The sequence below is a fragment of the Neovison vison genome, chromosome 2 (assembly GCF_020171115.1).
Source record: "Neovison vison isolate M4711 chromosome 2, ASM_NN_V1, whole genome shotgun sequence".
Taxonomy (NCBI): domain Eukaryota; kingdom Metazoa; phylum Chordata; class Mammalia; order Carnivora; family Mustelidae; genus Neogale; species Neogale vison.
The window spans coordinates 157,364,345-157,384,797 of NC_058092.1; positions in this window are offsets into that span (position 1 = coordinate 157,364,345).

Below are 20,453 nucleotides of genomic sequence, written 5' to 3' on the forward strand. Positions count from 1 at the left end.
ACCTTTGTTTCTTCTAATGCTTGAATTGTACTCCATAATGTGTGTAGATGCCATTGAATGTGTCCTTTCCTCCCATGATGTATTTGGGGGCTGTGCTTGTCTGTGGCTATTGGGAACCCAGCTGTGTGAGACATTAGTGTGCAGATTTCTGTGTTTCCAGAATGAGAAGATGTCCCCGAATGCATTGGCCCAATTTGTAGAATGGTAACCACATGGAATGTACTGGGTACTTGAGTTCCCCAAATGTGGTGAGGTCGTTTTGTTGCTTTGAAATTACGTATCACACCCATGTAAGATGTGGCTAAAGGGTGGAAGTGGAGGGGGGAGATCGGGAAACGCCCTGTCGTATTCTGTTCCATTTTTCTGTTCAGCCTTCCTGGCGGAAAACATAGTCTCCGCCTTCCTACACATCGAAGAACCATGTTTTCTGGGGAGACCTACAGGGACCTGTGTGTGCCAGAAAGACCTAAGATTCATCCCTTCAGCTAGTAGACTCTTTTTTCCTGTGCCCCTTGGATCCAGTTTGAATGAGACTCTCATTGTGACTTGTGGACTTAAAAGAGGACGGACAGATGGCGTAGAGGGAAACGGCTGCCAGTGAAATCAGAGGACAATGTGTCTCAGCAGTTTTAAAAGCGTTGATTATGTCTGTGCTACTGAATGGAAGAACGCGTCTCCAATCAATGTAATGAGTCAATCCCCAAGCTACCTACCTTCCTCAGTGTCCTCGATGGAAAAGACCTGATCATTGAGGGAGAACCGGACTCTCTTCTTGGGCGGTCATGGAGGGTCTGGCATGGTTGTGGGCAGCTCCACATCTTCAGGGAGAACCCCACAGGTTTTTGGGAGACACATAGAAATGGAGAGCAGTGTCGGCATCTTGTCATCAGAAGCCCATAGAGGGATTGGACATTCTTTGCTTCTAGTCCATCTCTCTCCTGCCCCTACTCGCCAGCTGCCCAGCAGGCATTCCTCCCTCCAGGTGGGACTTAGGAAGGGGTCGCCGTGTGCTGTGCTCTTAATTCCGCCCCCTCCCACACCCACAGGTTCTCTGGGCAACGGCTTGTATGGAGCAGAGACAGGACAGAAACGCAACAGAGCACCGTGAGCACGTGTGATGGCCTGGGTACATACCCATTGAGCAGCCACACCTACCCAAGAGTGTTCCCCAGAACCCTCTGTGCCCCGTTTCCCTGCCCTCCGGCCTAGAGATTGGTGTGCTGCCATGGTGTCCCAAGTGATTGAGTCCAAGGAGCGCCTGGGACCTAGGGGAGGATGGGATGCTTCCCAGCCACTCGGCAGGTATTGAGGAAGGGACCGCCTAGGGACTCAGCTAGACGGCTGGCTGTGGGTGAAGCCAGATGTGGGACTTGGGATGGCTCCATTGCACGTGAGGATGGAAGCCCCCTCTTTACCCTTCCCATGAGAATGATGCTTGATAGCCAACAGAGAATCCGTGTGCCTTTGTACTGTCCTCCCCACAGCAGCACCGATGGGAGTGGCGACAGGCTGGAAGCCCCATTGGACAGTGGAGGTCCCTGAAATGTAGGGTGGTGAAGGGACCGTCCACAGTTGCCACCCTGATGAAGGATGGATCTGGGACAGGAATGTCGTTTCCCTGTGGCTGGAGATCCCCCAGCCCCGGACACCAACCCATGGCCCCTGAGAAAAGGTCCTGAAGCCCTGAACCAAGAGCTGCCCTCACAATCTCAAATCCCTCTGTGCCAGTGTTTCTGTAGGGGAGAGCGAGGGCCACGAGACCAGCCTCAGTCCTCACTCACTTGTGTTTGGGGCCCTGACATCAACGAGGTGGCGGTTTTTGCCCAGTGCGGCCCTGGTGAAGGACCAGGAACATGTAGCATGGACCTTGTTCCCTCACCTCTCTCTGCAAGGTCAGCACAGTCGCCCAAGGCTGTCCTGAAGGCCAGTTGCAGCCCATGGCTCCTGGGGTTCTGCTTGGCTCCCAAGCTGATTCAGACTCCCAACGGTCACATAGGACCCCGCCGAAACTCGCTTGCCTTCCGCTCCCAAAGGTCACACTTTGACCCTGCTGAGAACTCACTTCCCTGAGCTCGGCAATCCCGAGGAGCAGATGATGGTATGAACGTACATGGAGGTGGCCATGTGGGCTGGGGGCGGTTGGTTTCAGGAAGGAGACGGATGATGCTGAGTGGCCTGAGGAGCCTGGATGGACGTGAGGCTTCCCTGGCTGGCAGGAGTCCCTCCCTGCTCTCTCATTCTTCGCCAGCATCCACTGTCTACTCTCAGGTCTCTTGATCCCTTCTGGAGACTGTAGGTTTAGCGGACAGTCTCCTGTCTCCCTCCCTAGGCTGGGCCTGGAGAACCCAGCCCAGCAGTACCTTTGAGAGCAGCAGACAGTCCACCGTGCAGCTGCCGTGTGTTTGGTTCAACCCCCCGGTGGCACAGCCCATTTTCATGCACTCCCAGGCATCAAACAGACGGCTCGGGAAACCCTGCACATCAACCCATGAGACCACCCCGCTATCCTCCAGTGACTCTCCTTCTAAAAACAGCTGCAAAATCATCTCTGATTTTGTCATGTCTATCGGGTCACCTCTTCCCGATAGGGCAATTCGTTCTCCTCAAATGTGGTGTCTGGGTGGCACCAAGGTTCTCCTGACCCAGGGACAGCAGTGTGGCGTGTGACCTGTGTGTTGTCCCTGTAGGACTGTGTCTGAAATGGGCATTCAGAAAGAGTACGGTTTTCTGAACGTCGAAGCGCTTTAAGGAAGGCAGCTTCCCCACGAAATCCCAATTAAACAACCCAGACAAACGAACAAACACAGGCATCGAACCGGGAGGAGGAATCAGAGGGTGAAGAGGAAAAGCCAAAGAGAAGAAGCCTGTCTCTGTGAAAGGGAGGCAGCCAGCTCCAGAGAAGAGAATTGAGAATATCGGTAGGCACATACCTGTACAACAGCAGTTAAGATTCCCCATTGTGGGGACTGTTAGTCCTGTTCACCCAACTGCCAGGGGCTCGGCTCACAGAGTGACAGTTGAAACGGAATGTTGGATGCGTGTCATCACGTCACTGTGCTGATGGGTAATGACAGAACTCTGAGGGTGAAGGCATCCCTGCACACTGTGGGTCATGGAGGGAAGTGGGTTGGGGAGGGGTCGATGGATGATGCGCTTTGAAGAAGGCACTTGTTGTGGTCAGCTCTGAGTGGTGGAGAGAAGTGATGAGTCTCTGAGTTTTACTGCAGAACGCTACACTGTGCTGTGAGTTAACTAACTCCATTTTTTTTGGACATTAAAAGAAGGATACTCCTGAGGGCACCTAGGAGACTTGAAATGTTCATTTTTCTATCTGCTATTCTAGAAAACTCCTATTTATAGGCGATTGTTTCACAAAGTCTCTCCAGGAGTTCTTGGATGGCTCAGTGGGTTAAGTATTGGCCATTGGCTCAGGTCCTGCTCCTGGAGTCGGGGATCAAACCTAGCCTCAGGCTCCCTGCTCAGGGGGAGTGCTGTTCCCTCTGCCCCTCCCCCAAGTCCTGCCTGCTGTGTCCAATAAGGACCCTGCAATTGCACTACTGGGTATTTACCCCAGAGGTACAGATGGAGTGAAATGAAAGGCCATCTCTACCCCAATGTTTATAGCAGCAGTGGCCACCGTCGCCAAACTGCGGAAAGAACCAGGATGCCCCCCTTCAACAGATGAATGGATAAGGAAGATGTGGTCTATATACGCTATGGAGTAGGATGCCTCCATCAGAAAGGATGAATACCCAAGTTTTGTAGCAACATGGACAGGACTGGAACAGATTATGCTGAGTGAAATAAGTCAAGCAGAGAGAGTCAATCATCATAGGGTTTCACTTCTTTGTGGAGCATAAGAAATAGCATGGAGGAGAAGGAGAATTAGGAGAAGGGAGTTGGGGGAAATTGGAAGGGAGGCGAACCATGAGAGACTATGGACTCTGAAAAAAAACCTGAGGGTTTTGAAGGGGCAGGGGGTGGGAGGTTAGGGGAACCAGATGGTGGGTATTAAGGAGGGCTCGGATTGCATGGAGCATGGAGTGTGGTGCAAAACCAAAGAATACTGTTACGCTGAAAACATAGAAAATAGATAAATAATTTAATAAAAGGAAAATATGTAAAGGGCTTTCTGCGGGGCTCCCCTCTCCAGGAAGGCCCTGTGTGCCTTCCCCGAGCCCCTTGGAGCCAAGGGTGACTGTTCCTAGTATTGTCTGTGGGGCCGACTGCCTGAGCCACGAGCTGAAGATACAAACATACATCTGTCTTTTTTCAGTGAGCTGCATTAATGTGGATCATAATGTGCCCTTTCTGCAGGGGACAGAGAGATACCCTTTGCAAAGCCTGGATTCTCCGTGCGTGTCCGATTTCAAAGGCCCTTAGTGCACGGACCTCCCTCTTGCCTGCCCCCCATCCATTTTCTGTTTGCAGGGAGGGTCGCCCTTTGTGGACAGCGGGTCGTCTCCAGCACTGGATGGCACCTCCGGGGCCAGCATATATGGCACGCACATGTGGTGTCCCTGCATGGACACAGAGGATGAGGCAACTGACAGCTGGATAGGACCCTCTTGGCTGCCGAGGTCAGTCTGTGCACCATGGAGTGTTTGGACCCAAAACCTCTCTGCTGGTTTCACCGCTGTGTGTGCATTCCCAGGAGCTTGGCATGCAGGGGGCTTCATCCACTGTAAGTCCCTGCAGGCCTGGCCACTGCCATGTGGTCTCTTGGAAAGTGACCATCGAGAACTCCTTGGCAACAACCCAGGAGATGTAGGCATTTACTGGCAGCAAATAGAACGTGGTTTCTTTACAACAGTTTCTACCTGGGGCACCTGGGTTTCTCAGTCACTTCAGCAGTTGCCTTCACCTCAGGTCCAGGCCCTGGGATCTAGCCCGAGTCGAGCTCCCTGCTCAGGGAAGGAGCGCCTGCTTCTCCCTCTGCATCAGCCTGTTACTCGGCCTACTTGGGAGCTCTCTCTCTCTCTCTCTCTCTGCCAAAGAAGTGAGTAAAATCGTTACAATATAAATTAACAAGTTAATGGAAATGATACGTAAATGAAGATATTTTATGAGTTCTGCAATGTCATACAATGGGAGGGGGAACAAAGCCAAACTAGTAACAGCATGTATTTACACACGACAATACAGTCATCATGCTGCTTCAGGTTACACAATTCTACCCTTTGACCCAATTGATATATTAATAGATCATTTTTCTGTCACAGTTCTGGAAACCTTTCTTAATGATATTATGAAAATATGCATTTTTAAGAAGTTAAGTTTTGAGTAATACCCAGTCATCTCTGTCCTTCTGGGAAATGTCAGATAACAATTAATTGGAGTTTACGACTTGGCGAGGGTTTCCTTGGTGGTGGTGGTGTGAAGACAAGTCTAGCTATTTAGAGTATCTTAGAGACTATGATGGAGGAAATTGGATGGATTTGTGACGTTCTGTCAAAGTAGACTTTTTTTTTTTTAAAGGATTTTACTTATTTATTCGACAGACAGAAATCACAAGTAAGCAGAGGCAGGCAGAGAGAGAGGAGGAAGCAGGGTCTCTGCGGAGCAGAGAGCCCAATATGGGGCTCGGTCCCAAGACCCTGGGATCGTAACCTGAGCCAAAGGCAGAGGCTTTCACCTATTGAGCCACCCAGGCACCTCCAAAACAGACATTTTATTTCCGACAGTTGGGGATGGTTCTTTGGAGAGAAATTTTCCAAAAAGACTGAATTGGAAACCCATCGATTTCAGGAATCTACATTTAAGGTGAGGTGGACTTTGGCCTTTGAAAGTTTCCTCTGATGTTTGCCGCCACCTGACGATGTGTAAATAGCCTACCGTGACCCTTTGCCTTGGTACATCTTTATGTCAGTCCAGAAGTGGGTGCTGGAAAAGAAAACAAACAAACAAAAAAAGGAACACTTCTGTTTGGGGAATTAGGGATGGTCCTCTGGGAGACACAGAGTGGAGGGAAATCAGGTGTGCTCCTGATTTGGAGCAGGGAGTACAGGTTCATGAGGGAAAAGCACAGGCACGTGTTTTGTAAGGACGACGATGAGTGCTGGCAGCTAACAGGTGTCTCTCTTTCAGTCCAGAGTAGAGGGATGTGTACCAGGTGGTGGGGTATCTGTCACTGAGCAGGTCCATGGGCCGGACGTCAAAAGTTCCCGGTGCTCGGACCTTTGACACAGGAGATGTGCCTAGGGTTTCCTTCCTGATTGTCCCTAACACTCTAGTTTCAGAGTGGCTTTCTTAGCAAAGCTTCCATCGTGACGAATCTTCCTTGAGAATTCTCATCTATTTCTTTTCTGCCATCCTTCTAACAGGAAAACAGCAATGATCTGAGTGTGATTTCCTACCATCCCTTCTCACTGTCTGGGTGGCTGGCATCCTGCTTCAGGTCCCTTCTGCCCCTGGAAGGTGGCAGTTTCCTAGTTCCTGGATCATCCAAGCTAGTTGAGTCTTCAGACTGCATCCCGCTAAGAAGAAGGCTTGAGGATGGCCCATCCCGATGGGACTTAGGGTCTCATTTCTGGGTAGTCCTGATGGCTGACTTGCATTCTTGGAGGAACACTGATTTTGACATTTTCAGTAGTACTGCAAGGAGAAACACAAGGTAGAAGCCACTGGAAGACGACAATTTAAAATACTCAAGAGTCCAAACAGTGCATTTCTTGCTTCGATGCTGGGGCCTTTCCTCATCCGTTCTCACAGAGAGATTCTGGAGGAATGGCAAGACCCATGCCGTTGTGTTCTGGCGCCTGTGTTCTTCCTCTGGAAGCAAGCCTGCTGTCCCCTTGACCCTCAGCGCAGAGGGGCTGGGTGGGTCTGCTGTTGTGCTGGGTGGATGAAAGTCTCTGGTCAGGGAAGGAGGAGGACACCGCTCCACACAGACCCTCTGAGGATGCCCGGGGCTTTGCCCACAGAAGCTCAGTGCGGTTCCAAGAGAGGGACATGCTTCCTGACCCCCTGATCCCTGTCTCTTTCCACCTGTAGGTGTGAAGAAATACCGGCCCTTTGGGGTCATCCTGGAGGTCTCTGAGAGCATCGGCCTGAGCCCATCTAGCGCACCGTGGAGGTGTTTGTGAGGGAGACCGATATGCTCTGGGTGCCCCTGCCCTCTGGGAGTCCTGGCCTGCCTCTCTCAGGGGCCTGGCAGCGTGCCCCTGTTGAGGAGCCTAGTTCCGGGGAACCGTGGGAAGGGGTGACTGTGGGTGGGTTCCAGTTGCCTGCTGGGAACGAGGAGATCTGTGGAGGGGTGGACCAACCCAATGGACAGAGAGATGCTTCCAGTCTTGCCCTCAGAACTGAGGGATTATTTCACCTGTGGAGGCATTCTCCTGCTTCCCAGGACGTGCTGCCAGAGAGAGGCAGGGAATGCCTCCTAGGGAATCTAGGCATGTGCGGACCTTGGCCTCTGCAGAGAAGTCTGTGCTCGGTGGCCCACGGTGCCAGGTGGGCCCATAGCAACCCGATCTACGTCAGCCTGACCTGCTGGTCACAGCCCCTTCTCAGGTCTGAGAAAGCCCCATGGATCATTGTTTATAGTCCTTTGTGATACAATGAAGCCCCTGAGTTTGTTGTCCTAGCTGCCCCTTCTTTGGCCGCTCCCAGAGGGATGTCATGTCCCGTGGAGCGCCATGTGGGCTCGTTTCTGAGCCAAGGGCCTGTCCCTTCTCACCTCCTCTGCTGGGGGTCCTGCTCAGGTCAGCTTGGGCAGTTAGAGTGTCCTGCCTCTGACCAGCCATGAGGGGCATTCCTTCTGCAGGCAGTGTCCCAGGCTGGCAGGGGAAATGGGCGTGGTTGCTGGGACAGCCCTCTGAAATGGGTCAGGTGACTTTCAGATTCTGGGGAGGTGAAACGTTCCTAGCATCACAGCAGCACGTGGGCTATAATGTAGGTGGGTTTTTCTGGACCCATCAGACAACCTGTGCAAGACGGGAGGACGAGTGAAATGCGATGCCTGGAGTGGAGGTTGTGTTGGCATCTGGGGCTTCTGTCCCCAGGAGATATTCAGGCTGATGGGGGCCAAGAGGTAGGTTATTTGGGGCCGATGTGCCTTGCTTCCGAGGCGCCCCCTGTGTTTGAGCAGGAGGGTGGGGGCCTCGGTTGGATCTGGCACCTGGGCCCACGTTGGTCACCATGGTGGTTGGGTTGAGGGCTGGCTGGCTGGAATCTGCGGCCCCTCAATTGCCTTTTGACATCCTGCACCCAGGGCCCGGGGCACCTGGGCCAGAGCCAGAGTCCCAGGGCCCAGGCAGATGCTTATAGGAAAGGATTGGAGCCAGGGAGGGAGGGAGGCAGGCAGGCTCAGGCAGCCACGGCAGCCAGCCAGGTCACCGGGGTGCCCAAGCCTGGCTCTCTGCTCTGTGTTTTATTGGAGGGTTGGGTTTATCGGGGCAAAATTCACACAGTGTGAAGTCTGCTGTAGCCACGACCCTGAAGTGGAAGGGTGTTGGGAATGGGAAAATAGTTGTTATTGTTGGTTTTTTTTTCTTTTTCTTGTTGAGTTCCAGGGTCCGCGAGAGGCACATCTTAGCAAGGAAAGGCCAGAGGCCCATTGCAGCCTCATGGAACTCCTGGCAGCCTAATCTCAAGGCATGTATTAGGGGAAGGTCTTCCAGCAGCTATGCTAAGACTTTGACAGATGGTGGGGCCCTGTGGTTTTGGCCTCCTTGATCCTGCACTCCCTGCTGGGACGGAGGGGCCTCCTTTCCATCATGGGTGACTCTGTGTCTCCCCACGTGTAGGTCCTGAGACCTCGACTGAATGCTCTCTTTGTTTTTACATGTGGTGCTTCAAGGCTCAGGAGACGTGGTCTCCTGGGCAGCATCCAAAGCGTCTGGCCTCTGTCTCTTCAGTGCAGATGCAAGTGCAGCACGTCCAGGAGTGTGACAGCTGCCATCTCCCTGGTGCACGTGCATCGCAGTGGTAAGTTGTCTTGGTTCTGAACCTCCCGCCTGGGTTGAGGTTCAGGCCTTGACCTGGGTGTCTTTCTTGCCGGCTTCTGTCTTTCCTCTGGAGGAAGAAATAGCCTCTTCTTGTCGATTAACGTGGAGATGTACCCTTAACCAGAATGTCTAGAGTTGGCTCTGGGGGAAAATTACTTCTTGGCACATATGGAGATGGTTCTTCAAGTCCCTGCCCCACACAAAACTTCTGAACTCCAGGTTGCCCTGGTAGCAGAGTCCTGAGCCCTTTTGATTGGAGGTCCCGCTGGGAGATCCTCATTAGTAGGAGTCACTGGTGAGTGGGAGAAAACTTGTCTGGGAGATAAGAGCACTCCAAGTGCACCCTCCACTCCAGGTAGAGAAGGGGTCCTTCATTGTCCCCATTAGTCCTCAGAGAACTCTGTGGAGTGGTGTGTGTTCTCTGGCTTTGAGGGAAAGAGTTCCTCATCCCAGCCCCATCCAGCTGGTCAAGGTGCTCGTTGAGTTCCACAATCATGGGGGAATCAATCGCATGATCCAGATGCTGAATGAACCCTGAGCCCATGGGTTCCCGTTGTTATGACCACAGAATAAGGAGCAAGGGTACTGCCCGCACACGAGCTAATGTGGCCATGTTTCTGAGGGTGACCTCAAGTTGTCTAGCTTAGGTAAGTGACACATTTGGAAAGGTCACCAGAGTTAGACATGAACGTGCACAAAGGTGGGTTCTTGAAATCGACTTTTCCTCTTCAAAAGAGCACTCCTTTCCAGAGATAGCCAACTCAGGGCTCATGTCCTTGGAAAGCACCTTGGGGTCGACTCGTGGGGTAGCAACCCTACCCCTGCTGGATTCCCCGAGGGTGCTGCCCCGGAACCACCCCTGTCGCTTCCATGCACAGGATCGTGACCAATGCTGGGCTCAACACTGGCAGCGGCCCCACAAAACGGGCCCCGCTCAGCCTGTGTGTTTGGCAGCAGCGAGAGGTGTAGGGAGGAGAGGCTGTCCCTCATCTGAGCTCTGACTCGGGAGCACCCAGACACCATGCCAGAGGAACTGGGGCCCCAAGCACCATGCTGCACCTGGGGGAAAACTTGGGCCTCAGGTACGGCAATGCTAGACATCTAGGACGTACTGAAATGGGAACCAACATTCCTTCGGCTCATTTTGTCACTATTAATTAAATCAAAGATAGTTTCTTATTAAAAGACCTTTTGAAAGTTGTAAGAAAGAAATATTAAACATTTATTTTTTTATCTTGCCTTAAACACCTGCATCTCTTTTTTCTAGAGGTTGCTTGGATTTTCTGACCTCAGGGGATTAATAGTGTTCACAGGAAAACAGATGAACAGTGTGGCTTGAGATTTTTAATTTTTAATTTTTCCCACATCAGTTCTGAAAAAGCCATAGTGTTTCCTCCTTTAGGTTACTGTTAAATGTTAAACTCATCTTCTCACGTTTTTAATTTTTCTCTGTCACAGAACCTAAATTGGAAATAAATCAAGAAGAAGCAAATGATTACATTCACTCAGTGAAGGGTATCATGTCTAAGCTCAACATCTATCGGAGCCACACATGGACACGTAAGTATCTTGTATGTGGAGCTGTGTAGGCAGGTAAATCCAGGAACTGCAAAGCAGGCCAAGTCTCTTCTAACTTCCTTCTTCCTTCCTTCTTCCTCAGCTCTCCCTCCTCCACTAAGAGCAGAAAATGAACACATCCCAGGTGAGCTTTTTGTTTGTTTATTTCCACTTTGTATTAAAATGAGTATTCGAAAATTTGAAAGGATTGATATTTTTAAAACAAAAAAAATAGAGGGGCTCCTGGGTGGCTCAGTGGGTTAAAGCCCCTGCCTTTGGCTCAGGTGATGATCCCAGGGTCCTGGGATCGAGCCCCACATCGGGCTCTCTGCTCAGCACGGAGCCTACTTCCCTCTCTTCTGTGCCTGCCTCTCTGCCTACTTGTGATTTTTGTCTGCCAAATGAATAAATAAAATCTTAGAAAAAACCCAAAAAGATAGAAATAGGCAAGAATTACCTGAAGGGAAGTATATCAGTATATCAAGAAAATTCAAAGAACAGTTGGTAGAATGAGAAGCAGGACTCTTAATTTCACAGAGTTGTGCAAGTTGTAAAACTTCCTTTGATTTTTCTAATAACAACACTGAAATTTCCTATAATCATATCTGATAGATACAGCATTGTGCTAGAAGTGTATGGATGCTTTTCAGGGGACCGAACAATGAGGTTAGTGTAGACAGCACTCTCATGGTCCTGCTTGATCCAGGAATAGGACTTTGAAGATCTGGTGGAATGGAGGGACCACGCGTCCTCCAGATGACTCTCCCTAAGTATTTGTGTCCGCTTGTTCACATCTCTAGCTTGAATAGCCGACTGTTCTGGCTTTGGTTTCTGCATTTCTCATTCATATTTCAACTTGATGAATGCATTCTTGCTTCTTTGACATTCACCTGAGTCAGCTCTGGAAAAGGCTACCAAATTGTAGTCCAATCCAGTTTTTGGCTTTGTCTTACTTGACCATCCTGCAGCATAACCCTCAGTCTTTGTTGTTTCTGACACCTGCCTGCTAGCTTTCCTTTCTTAACTCTGATACATCCCCTTACTCTTCCTCACAAAGTTGTCTTTCTCTTTTGCCCCAGACGTTGCCTTTCCTTGGGTTTCTTGCCCAACCATCCTTGGCTCACTGCTTTTCTTCAGTCTGTGTTTTTTCCTGACTGGTCTTCTCTCTCTCTCTCTCTCTCTCTCTCTCTCTCTCTCTGTCTTTTTAATAAAATACTTTTGAATTAGTAATAACATGGTTAAAAGGTTAAGTGATGTTCCCTCTAGGAAGGGTGACATTTTTCATCTCAACTGAGACACTTCCACTGAGAATGAAAGACGTTCCATAAAGTTATGATGGGACAACTGGCTATATCGGGACAGTCCCAGACAAACTGGAGTTATGGTCCTCCTGCTATAGATATCTGTCTGTCTTGTTTGTCCTACCAGTGCTTCTTTTTTCAGTTAAAAGATACTCTTGTGGGGTGCCTGGGTGGCTCAGTGGGTTAAGCCGCTGCTTTCGGCTCAGGTCGTGATCTCAGGGTCCTGGGATCGAGTCCCACATTGGGTTCTCTGCTCAGCGGGGGGCCTGCTTCCCTTCCCCTCTCTCTGCCTGCCTCTCTGCCTACTGTGATCTCTCTCTGTCAAATAAATAAATAAAATATTAAACAAAAAGATGCTCTTGTATGCCCCGTACTTTTATTTAGAAGGGAATCCATCATCTTTAGGGCTTTCCAAACGTAGATGCAGCTGTACACCACTGGCATCCTGTTAAAATGCAGATGTTGATTTAGTGGGTCTGGTGGGGACCCTGGGTTTTGCATTTTTAAAAAGCTCCCACGTGAAGCGGACTCTGCTGCTCAGTGAGCCACACTTTGTTTAAGGAGTCTATACATGATTTTCTGTTCTTTCTTTGTTTTTTTCTCACTTCTTAAAAGCCTGTCCCAGACATCAGTATCTAAACAGAACATGGATTGTTTCTTTGTTATAGCTGCACAGTAATTCAAGCATGGACATTCCATAGTTAGTTAACTGGTTATTTTTAGTTATGCACTATTTCAAACTTTTTGCTATTACAAACCATGTTCTAGTGAATGACCTTGTACATATTGGTTTTTTCTCTCCGATAAATTCCTAGAAGTGCGCTGCCAGGTCAACGGGTGTATAGAATTGATAACTCGATCATTCAGGATTGTGGTATTTTTTTGTGTCACTCCCATCGACACCGCATCCGTGCTTGTTTGTCCAAAGCTTCCCCCATAGAACATGTGGTTCAACTTCTGGAATTTTGGCCGTGGAAAGAGAAACATGGTATTTTATGAAGTTTATATCTGCAAGCTTCTTAACTGTGAGTGAGCTTAAGTATATTTTCATGTATTTGAAAGGTGTATTTACATTTCTGTGAACCCTCTGTTCATATCTTTTGCCCATTTTTCTCTTAGGTTTGTGACTTTTTTTGTTTTTCTTATACTTCAGTGTCTAGCTCTTTATATATTAGGGATACTAGTGCTTGTCCATTATATGGGTTGCAAACTATTGTTTTATGGGATGTGATTTGTCTTTTGATAGTTGACCCCGGTGTTTTCTCCCCCATGCAGGTATTCTGCTTCAGAATGCCACCTTTCATTTGTCGTTTCCTTAGACTCCCCTTGACTGTGACAATTTCTCAGACTTCCCTTGTTTTTGATAACCTGGGCAGTTTTGAGGAGTACAGTTAGGTGTTTTGTAGAATATCCTTCAAGTGGGGATTGTCTGCTTTTGCTTTCATGATTAGAAATTCATGGCTAGTTATTTTATATTTTGGTTCTAGTACAATGATACCTTGTTCCTTTTGTTGCTCAAGTTGTTCCAGGTTGGTTAGTAAAAGCATCTTCTAGCGGCACCTGGGTGGCTGAGTTGGTTGAGTGTCCGACTCTTGATTTCGGCTCAGGTCATGGTCTCAGGGTCCTGGGATCCAGCCCCACGTTGGGCTCTTTGTTGAGTGTGGAACCTGCTTGAAATTCTCTCTCTCGGGGTGCCTGGGTGGCTCAGTGTGTTAAAACCACTGCCTTCGGCGCAGGTCATGATCCCAGTGTCTTGGGAACGAGCCCCACATTGGCCTCTCTGCTCAGCAGGGAGCCTGCTTCCCCCTCTCTCTCTGCCTGCCTCTCTGCCTACTTGTGATCTCTGTCAAATAAACAAACAAACAAACAAACAAATAAATAAAAATTCTCTCTCTCCCTGTGCTCCTCCCTGCTGCTTATGCTTTCTCTCCGTTTCCTACTTTCTCAAAAACAAGTAAATAAATTTTTTAAAAAGCACCTTCAGTTGGTTCCTGTGTCTATTGACATACCCTGTTATTGTTTGAATATTTCTACCTTACACTGTGGCAGAAGATTTTCCAGGTTCATCTTATATCTTTCCTGCCCTAGAATTAGCCAGTTTTCCCCCAAGTAGTTCTGGTTCTTTTCATTGGAGCATAGTATGAGGAACCAAGATTGGCGGACTAGGTGTGTCTGTTGTGACTGTTAAGTCATTGCTCAAAGACCCTCTCAGCTAACTCAACAGGGAATATGTGTATACTCACTCATGTATATACACATGTATATAAATATTGTAGTATGTAACCATCTGTGTCTATATTAAGCTAAGTATTCACACTGTTGTCTCCTGTTGTAAGCATTACCAGATGGAACATTCTAACCTTCTCTCCTTTCTTGTCTGTAATCTCCTGCACTAACAGTGAGAATCCAGCTAACATCTGAATTTCATTGACTTGATAGTTCAATTCCAGAATACACATACATGATTTCAGAGTTGCATACATGATTTCAGAGTGGTTAACCCATGGACGCTTGATTCTCCCACTTTGGGACCATTTGAAATAAGGTGCTAGAAATATTCAAATGTAGGTTTTAAAACATAAATTTTCAAAAACATAGGGTGTGAAATTGCTGTGTTGGTTATGTATGTATGTATGTAAGTTTAGCTTCACAAGAAATTGCCAAACTATTTTTACAAAGTTGCTGTATCAGTTTTTGTTCCTACCAACTATGAATCAGAATCTTGTTGTTCTGATTATGGACCGGAAATTGGCACTGTCATTATTTTTGACGTAACCATTCCAATACCTGTGTCATGTCGTCTGCATATTCCCACCGAGGTGATGTGGAACATCTATCTGTTCGTGTATTTATTTGCTATCCTTATATCTTTGGTGAAGAGTTTGTTCAAAACTTTTGCATATTTTTCATTTGGTCATTTGTTTTCTTATTATTGAAGCTTTAAAGGCTGTTTTGTGATGTTGGACACAAGCCTTTATTAGATATCTGTGTTCCAAATATTTTCTCACGGTCTGTGCCTTATGCTTTCATTTTCTTAAAAATGTCATTCACAGAGCAGAAGACTTTTTTTTTTCCAATTTATTTATTTTCAGAAAAACAGTATTCATTATTTTTTCACCACACCCAGTGCTCCATGCAAGCTGTGCCCTCTATAATACCCACCTCCTGGTACCCCAACCTCCCACCCACCCACCATTTCAAACCCCTCAGATTGTTTTTCAGAGTCCATAGTCTCTCATGGTTCATCTCCCCTTCCAATTTACCCAAAAGCACATACCCTCCCCAATGTCCATAACCCTACCCCCCTTCTCCCAACCCCCCTCCCCCCAGCAACCCACAGTTTGTTTCGTGAGATTAAGAGTCACTTATGGTTTGTCTCCCTCCCTATCCCATCTTGTTTCATGGATTCTTCTCCTACCCACTTAAGCCCCCATGTTGCATCACCACTCCCTCATATCAGGGAGATCATATGATAGTTGTCTTTCTCTGCTTGACTTATTTCGCTAAGCATGATATGCTCTAGTTCCATCCATGTTGTCGCAAATGGCAAGATTTCGTTTCTTTTGATGGCTGCATAGTATTCCATTGTGTATATATACCACATCTTCTTGATCCATTCATCTGTTGATGGAAATCTAGGTTCTTTCCATAGTTTGGCTATTGTGGACATTGCTGCTATAAACATTCGGGTGCACGTGCCCCTTTGGATCACTACGTTTGTATCTTTAGGGTAAATTCCCAGTAGTGCAATTGCTGGGTCATAGGGCAGTTCTATTTTCAACATTTTGAGGAATCTCCATGCTGTTTTCCAGAGTGGTTGCACCAGCTTGCATTCCGACCAACAGTGTAGGAGGGTTCCCCTTTCTCCGCATCCTCGCCAGCATCTGTCATTTCCTGAGTTGTTGATTTTAGCCATTCTGACTGGTGTGAGGTGATATCTCATTGTGGTTTTGATTTGTATTTCCCTGATGCCGAGTGATATGGAGCACTTTTTCATGTGTCTGTTGGCCATCTGGATGTCTTCTTGGCAGAAACGTCTGTTCATGTCCTCTGCCCATTTCTTTTTATTTTTTTATTTTTTTTATTTTTTAAGATTTTATTTTATTTATTTGAGAGAGAGAGAGACAGTGAGAGAGAGCATGAGCGAGGAGAAGGTCAGAGGGAAAAGCAGACTCCCCATGGAGCTGGGAGCCTGATGTGGGACTCGATCCCGGGACTCCAGGATCACGCCCTGAGCCGGAGGCAGTCGTTTAACCAACTGCGCCACCCAGGCGTCCCTCCTCTGCCCATTTCTTGATTGGATTATTTGTTCTTTGGGTGTTGAGGTTGTTAAGTTCTTTATAGATTTTGGACACTAGTCCTTTATCTGATATGTCGTTTGCAAATATCTTCTCCCATTCTGTCAGTTGTCTTTTGGTTTTGTTAACTGTTTCCTTTGCTGTGAAAAAGCTTTTGATTTTGATGAAATCCCAAAAGTTCATTTTTGCCCTTGCTTCCCTTGCCTTTGGCGATGTTCCTAGGAAGATGTTGCTGCGGCTGAGGTCGAAGAGGTTGCTGCCTGTGTTCTCCTCAAGGATTTTGATGGATTCCTTTCTCACATTGAGGTCCTTCATCCATTTTGAATCTATTTTTGTGTGTGGTGTAAGGAAATGGTCCAATTTCATTTTTCTGCACGTGGCTGTCCAATTTTCCCAACACCATTTATTGAAGAGGCTGTCTTTTTTCCATTGGACATTCTTTTCTGCTTTGTCGAAGATTAGTTGACCATAGAGTTGAGGGTCTATTTCTGGGCTCTCTATTCTGTTCCATTGGTCTATGTGTCTGTTTTTGTGCCAGTACCATGCTGTCTTGATGATGACAGCTTTGTAATAAAGCTTGAAGTCCGGAATTGTGATGCCACCAACTTTGGCTTTGTTTTTCAATATCCCTTTGGCTATTCGAGGTCTTTTCTGGTTCCATATAAATTTTAAAATTATTTGTTCCATTTCTTTGAAAAAGATGGATGGTACTTTGATAGGAATTGCATTAAATGTGTAGATTGCTTTAGGTAGCATAGACATTTTCACAATATTTATTCTTCCAATCCAGGAGCATGGAACATTTTTCCATTTCGTTGTGTCTTCCTCAATTTCTTTCATGAGTACTTTATAGTTTTCTGAGTATAGATTCTTAGCTTCTTTGGTTAGGTTTATTCCTAGGTATCTTATGGTTTGGGGTGCAATTGTAATTGGGATTGACCCCTTAATTTCTCTTTCTTCTGTCTTGTTGTTGGTGTAGAGAATTGCAACTGATTTCTGTGCATTGATCTCATATACTGACACTTTACTGAATTCCTGTATAAGTTCTAGCAGTTTTGGAGTGGAGTCTTTTGGGTTTTCCACATAGAGTATCATATCATCAGCGAAGAGTGATAATTTGACCTCTTCTTTGCCGATTTGGATGCCTTTAATTTCCTTTTGTTGTCTGATTGCTGAGGCTAGGACTTCTAGTACTATGTTGAATAGCAGTGGTGATAATGGACCTCCCTGCCGTGTTCCTGACCTTAGTGGAAAAGCTTTCAGTTTTTCTCCATTGAGAATGATATTTGCAGTGGGTTTTTCATAGATGGCTTTGAAGATATTGAGGTACGTGCCCTCTATCCCTACACTTTGAAGAGTTTTGATCAGGAAGGGATGCTGTACTTTGTCAAATGCTTTTTCAGCATCTATTGCGAGTATCATATGGTTCTTGTTCTTTCTTTTATTGATGTGTTGTATCACATTGACTGATTTTCGGATGTTGAACCAACCTTGCATCCCTGGGATAGATCCCACTTGGTCGTGGTGAATAATCCTTTTAATGTACTGTTGAATCCTATTGGCTAGTATTTTGGTGAGAATTTTTGCATCTGTGTTCATCAAGGATATTGGTCTATAGCTCTCTTTTTTGATGGGATCCTTGTCTGGTTTTGGGATCAAGGTGATGCTGGCCTCATAAAATGAGTTTGGGAGTTTTCCTTCCATTTGTATTTTTTGGAACAGTTTCAGGAGAATAGGAATTAGTTCTTCTTTAAATGTTTGGTAGAATTCCCCCGGGAAGCCATCTGGCCCTGGGCTTTTTTTTGTTTGGAGATTTTTAATGACTGTTTCAATCTCCTTACTGGTTATGGGTCTGTTCAGGCTTTCTATTTCTTCCTGGTTCAATTTTGGTAGTTTATATGTTTCTAGGAATGCATCCATTTCTTCTAGATTGTCAAATTTGTTGGCGTAGAGTTGCTCATAGTATGTTCTTATAATAGTTTGTATTTCTTTGGTGTTAGTTGTGATCTCTCCTCTTTCATTCATGATTGTATTTATTTGGGTCCTTTCTCTTTTCTTTTTGATAAGTCTGGCCAAGGGTTTATCAATTTTATTAATTCTTTCAAAGAACCAGCTCCTAGTTTGGTTGATTTGTTCTATTGTTTTTTTGGTTTCTATTTCATTGATTTCTGCTCCGATCTTTATGATTTCTCTTCTCCTGCTGGGCTTAGGGTTTCTTTCTTGTTCTTTCTCCAGCTCCTTTAGGTGTAGGGTTAGGTTGTGGACCTGAGACCTTTCTTGTTTCTTGAGAAAAGCTTGTACCGCTATATATTTTCCTCTCAGGACTGCCTTTGTTGTGTCCCACAGATTTTGAACCGTTGTATTTTCATTATCATTTGTTTCCATGATTTTTTTCAATTCTTCTTTAATTTCCCGGTTGACCCATTCATTCTTAAGAAGGATGCTGTTTAGTCTCCATGTATTTGGGTTCTTTCCAAACTTCCTCTTGTGGTTGAGTTCTAGCTTCAGAGCATTGTGGTCTGAAAATATGCAGGGAATGATCCCAATATTTTGATACCGGTTGAGTCCTGATTTAGGACCGAGGATGTGATCTATTCTGGAGAATGTTCCATGTGCACTAGAGAAGAATGTGTATTCTGTTGCTTTGGGATGAAATGTTCTGAATATATCTGTGATGTCCATCTCATCCAGTGTATCATTTAAGGCCTTTATTTCCCTGTTGATCTTTTGCTTGGATGATCTGTCCATTTCAGTGAGGGGAGTGTTAAAGTCCCCTACTATTATTGTATGATTGTTGATGTGTTTCTTTGATTTTGTTATTAATTGATTTATATAGTTGGCTGCGCCCACATTGGGGGCATAGATATTTAAAATTGTTAGATCTTCTTGTTGGACAGACCCTTTGAGTATGATATAGTGTCCTTCCTCATCTCTTATTATAGTCTTTGGTTTAAAATCTAATTGATCTGAAATAAGGATTGCCACTCCTGCTTTTTTCTGATGTCCATTAGCATGGTAAATTCTTTTCCACCCCCTCACTTTAAGTCTGGAGGTGTCTTCGGGTTTAAAATGAGTTTCTTGGAGGCAACATATAGATGGGTTTTGTTTTTTTATCCATTCTGATACCCTGTGTCTTTTGATTGGGGCATTTAGCCCATTAACATTCAGGGTAACTATTGAGAGATATGATTTTAGTGCCATTGTATTGCCTGTAAGGTGACTGTTACTGTATATTGTCCCTGTTCCTTTCTGATCTACCACGTGTAGGCTCTCTCTTTGCTTAGAGGACCCCTTTCAGTATTTCCTGTAGAGCTGGTTTGGTGTTTGAAAATTCTTTCAGTTTTTGTTTGTCCTGGGAGCTTTTAATCTCTCCTTCTATTTTCAATGATAGCCTAGCTGGATATAGTATTCTTGGCTGCTTGTTTTTCTCGTTTAGTGCTTTGAAAATGTCATGCCAGCTCTTTCTGGCCTGCCAGGTCTCTGTGGATAAGTCAGTTGCCAATCTAATACTTTTACCATTGTATGTTACAGACTTCTTTTCCCGGGCTGCTTTCAGGATTTTCTCTTTGTCACTAAGGCTTGTAAATTTTACTATTAGGTGAAGGGGTGTGGGCCTATTCTTATTGATTTTGAGGGCCGTTCTCTGAACCTCCTGAATTTTGATGCTCGTTCCCTTTGCCATATTGGGGAAATTCTCTTCAATAATTCTCTCCAGTATACCTTCTGCTCCCCTCTCTCTTTCTTCTTCTTCTGGAATCCCAATTATTCTAATGTTGTTTCGTCTTATGGTGTCACTTATCTCTCGAATTCTCCCCTCATGGTCCAGTAGCTGTTTGTCCCTCTTTTGCTCAGCTTCTTTATTCTCTGTCATTTGGTCTTCTATATCGCTATTTCTTTCTTCTGCCTCATTTATCCTAGCAGTGAGAGCCTCCATTTTTGATTGAACTTCATTAATAGCTTTTTTGATTTCAACTTGGTTAGATTTTATTTCTTTTATTTCTACAGAAAGGGGTTTTATATCTCTGGAGAGGGTTTCTCTAATATCTTCCATGCCTTTTTCAAGCCTGGCTATAACCTTGAGAATTGTCATTTTGAACTCTAGATATGACATATTACCAATGTCTGTATTGATTAAGTCCCTAGCCTTTGGTACTGCCTCTTGTTCTTTTTTTTGTTGTGAATTTTTCCGCCTTGTCATTTTGTCCAGCTAAGAGTATATGAAGGAGCAAGTAAAATACTAAAAGGGTGGCAACAATCCCAGGAAAATATGCTTTAAGCAAATCAGAAGAGATCCCAAATCATGAGGGGGGATTTCTCCCCCCTCACGATTGGGTGAGGGATCTCCTCTG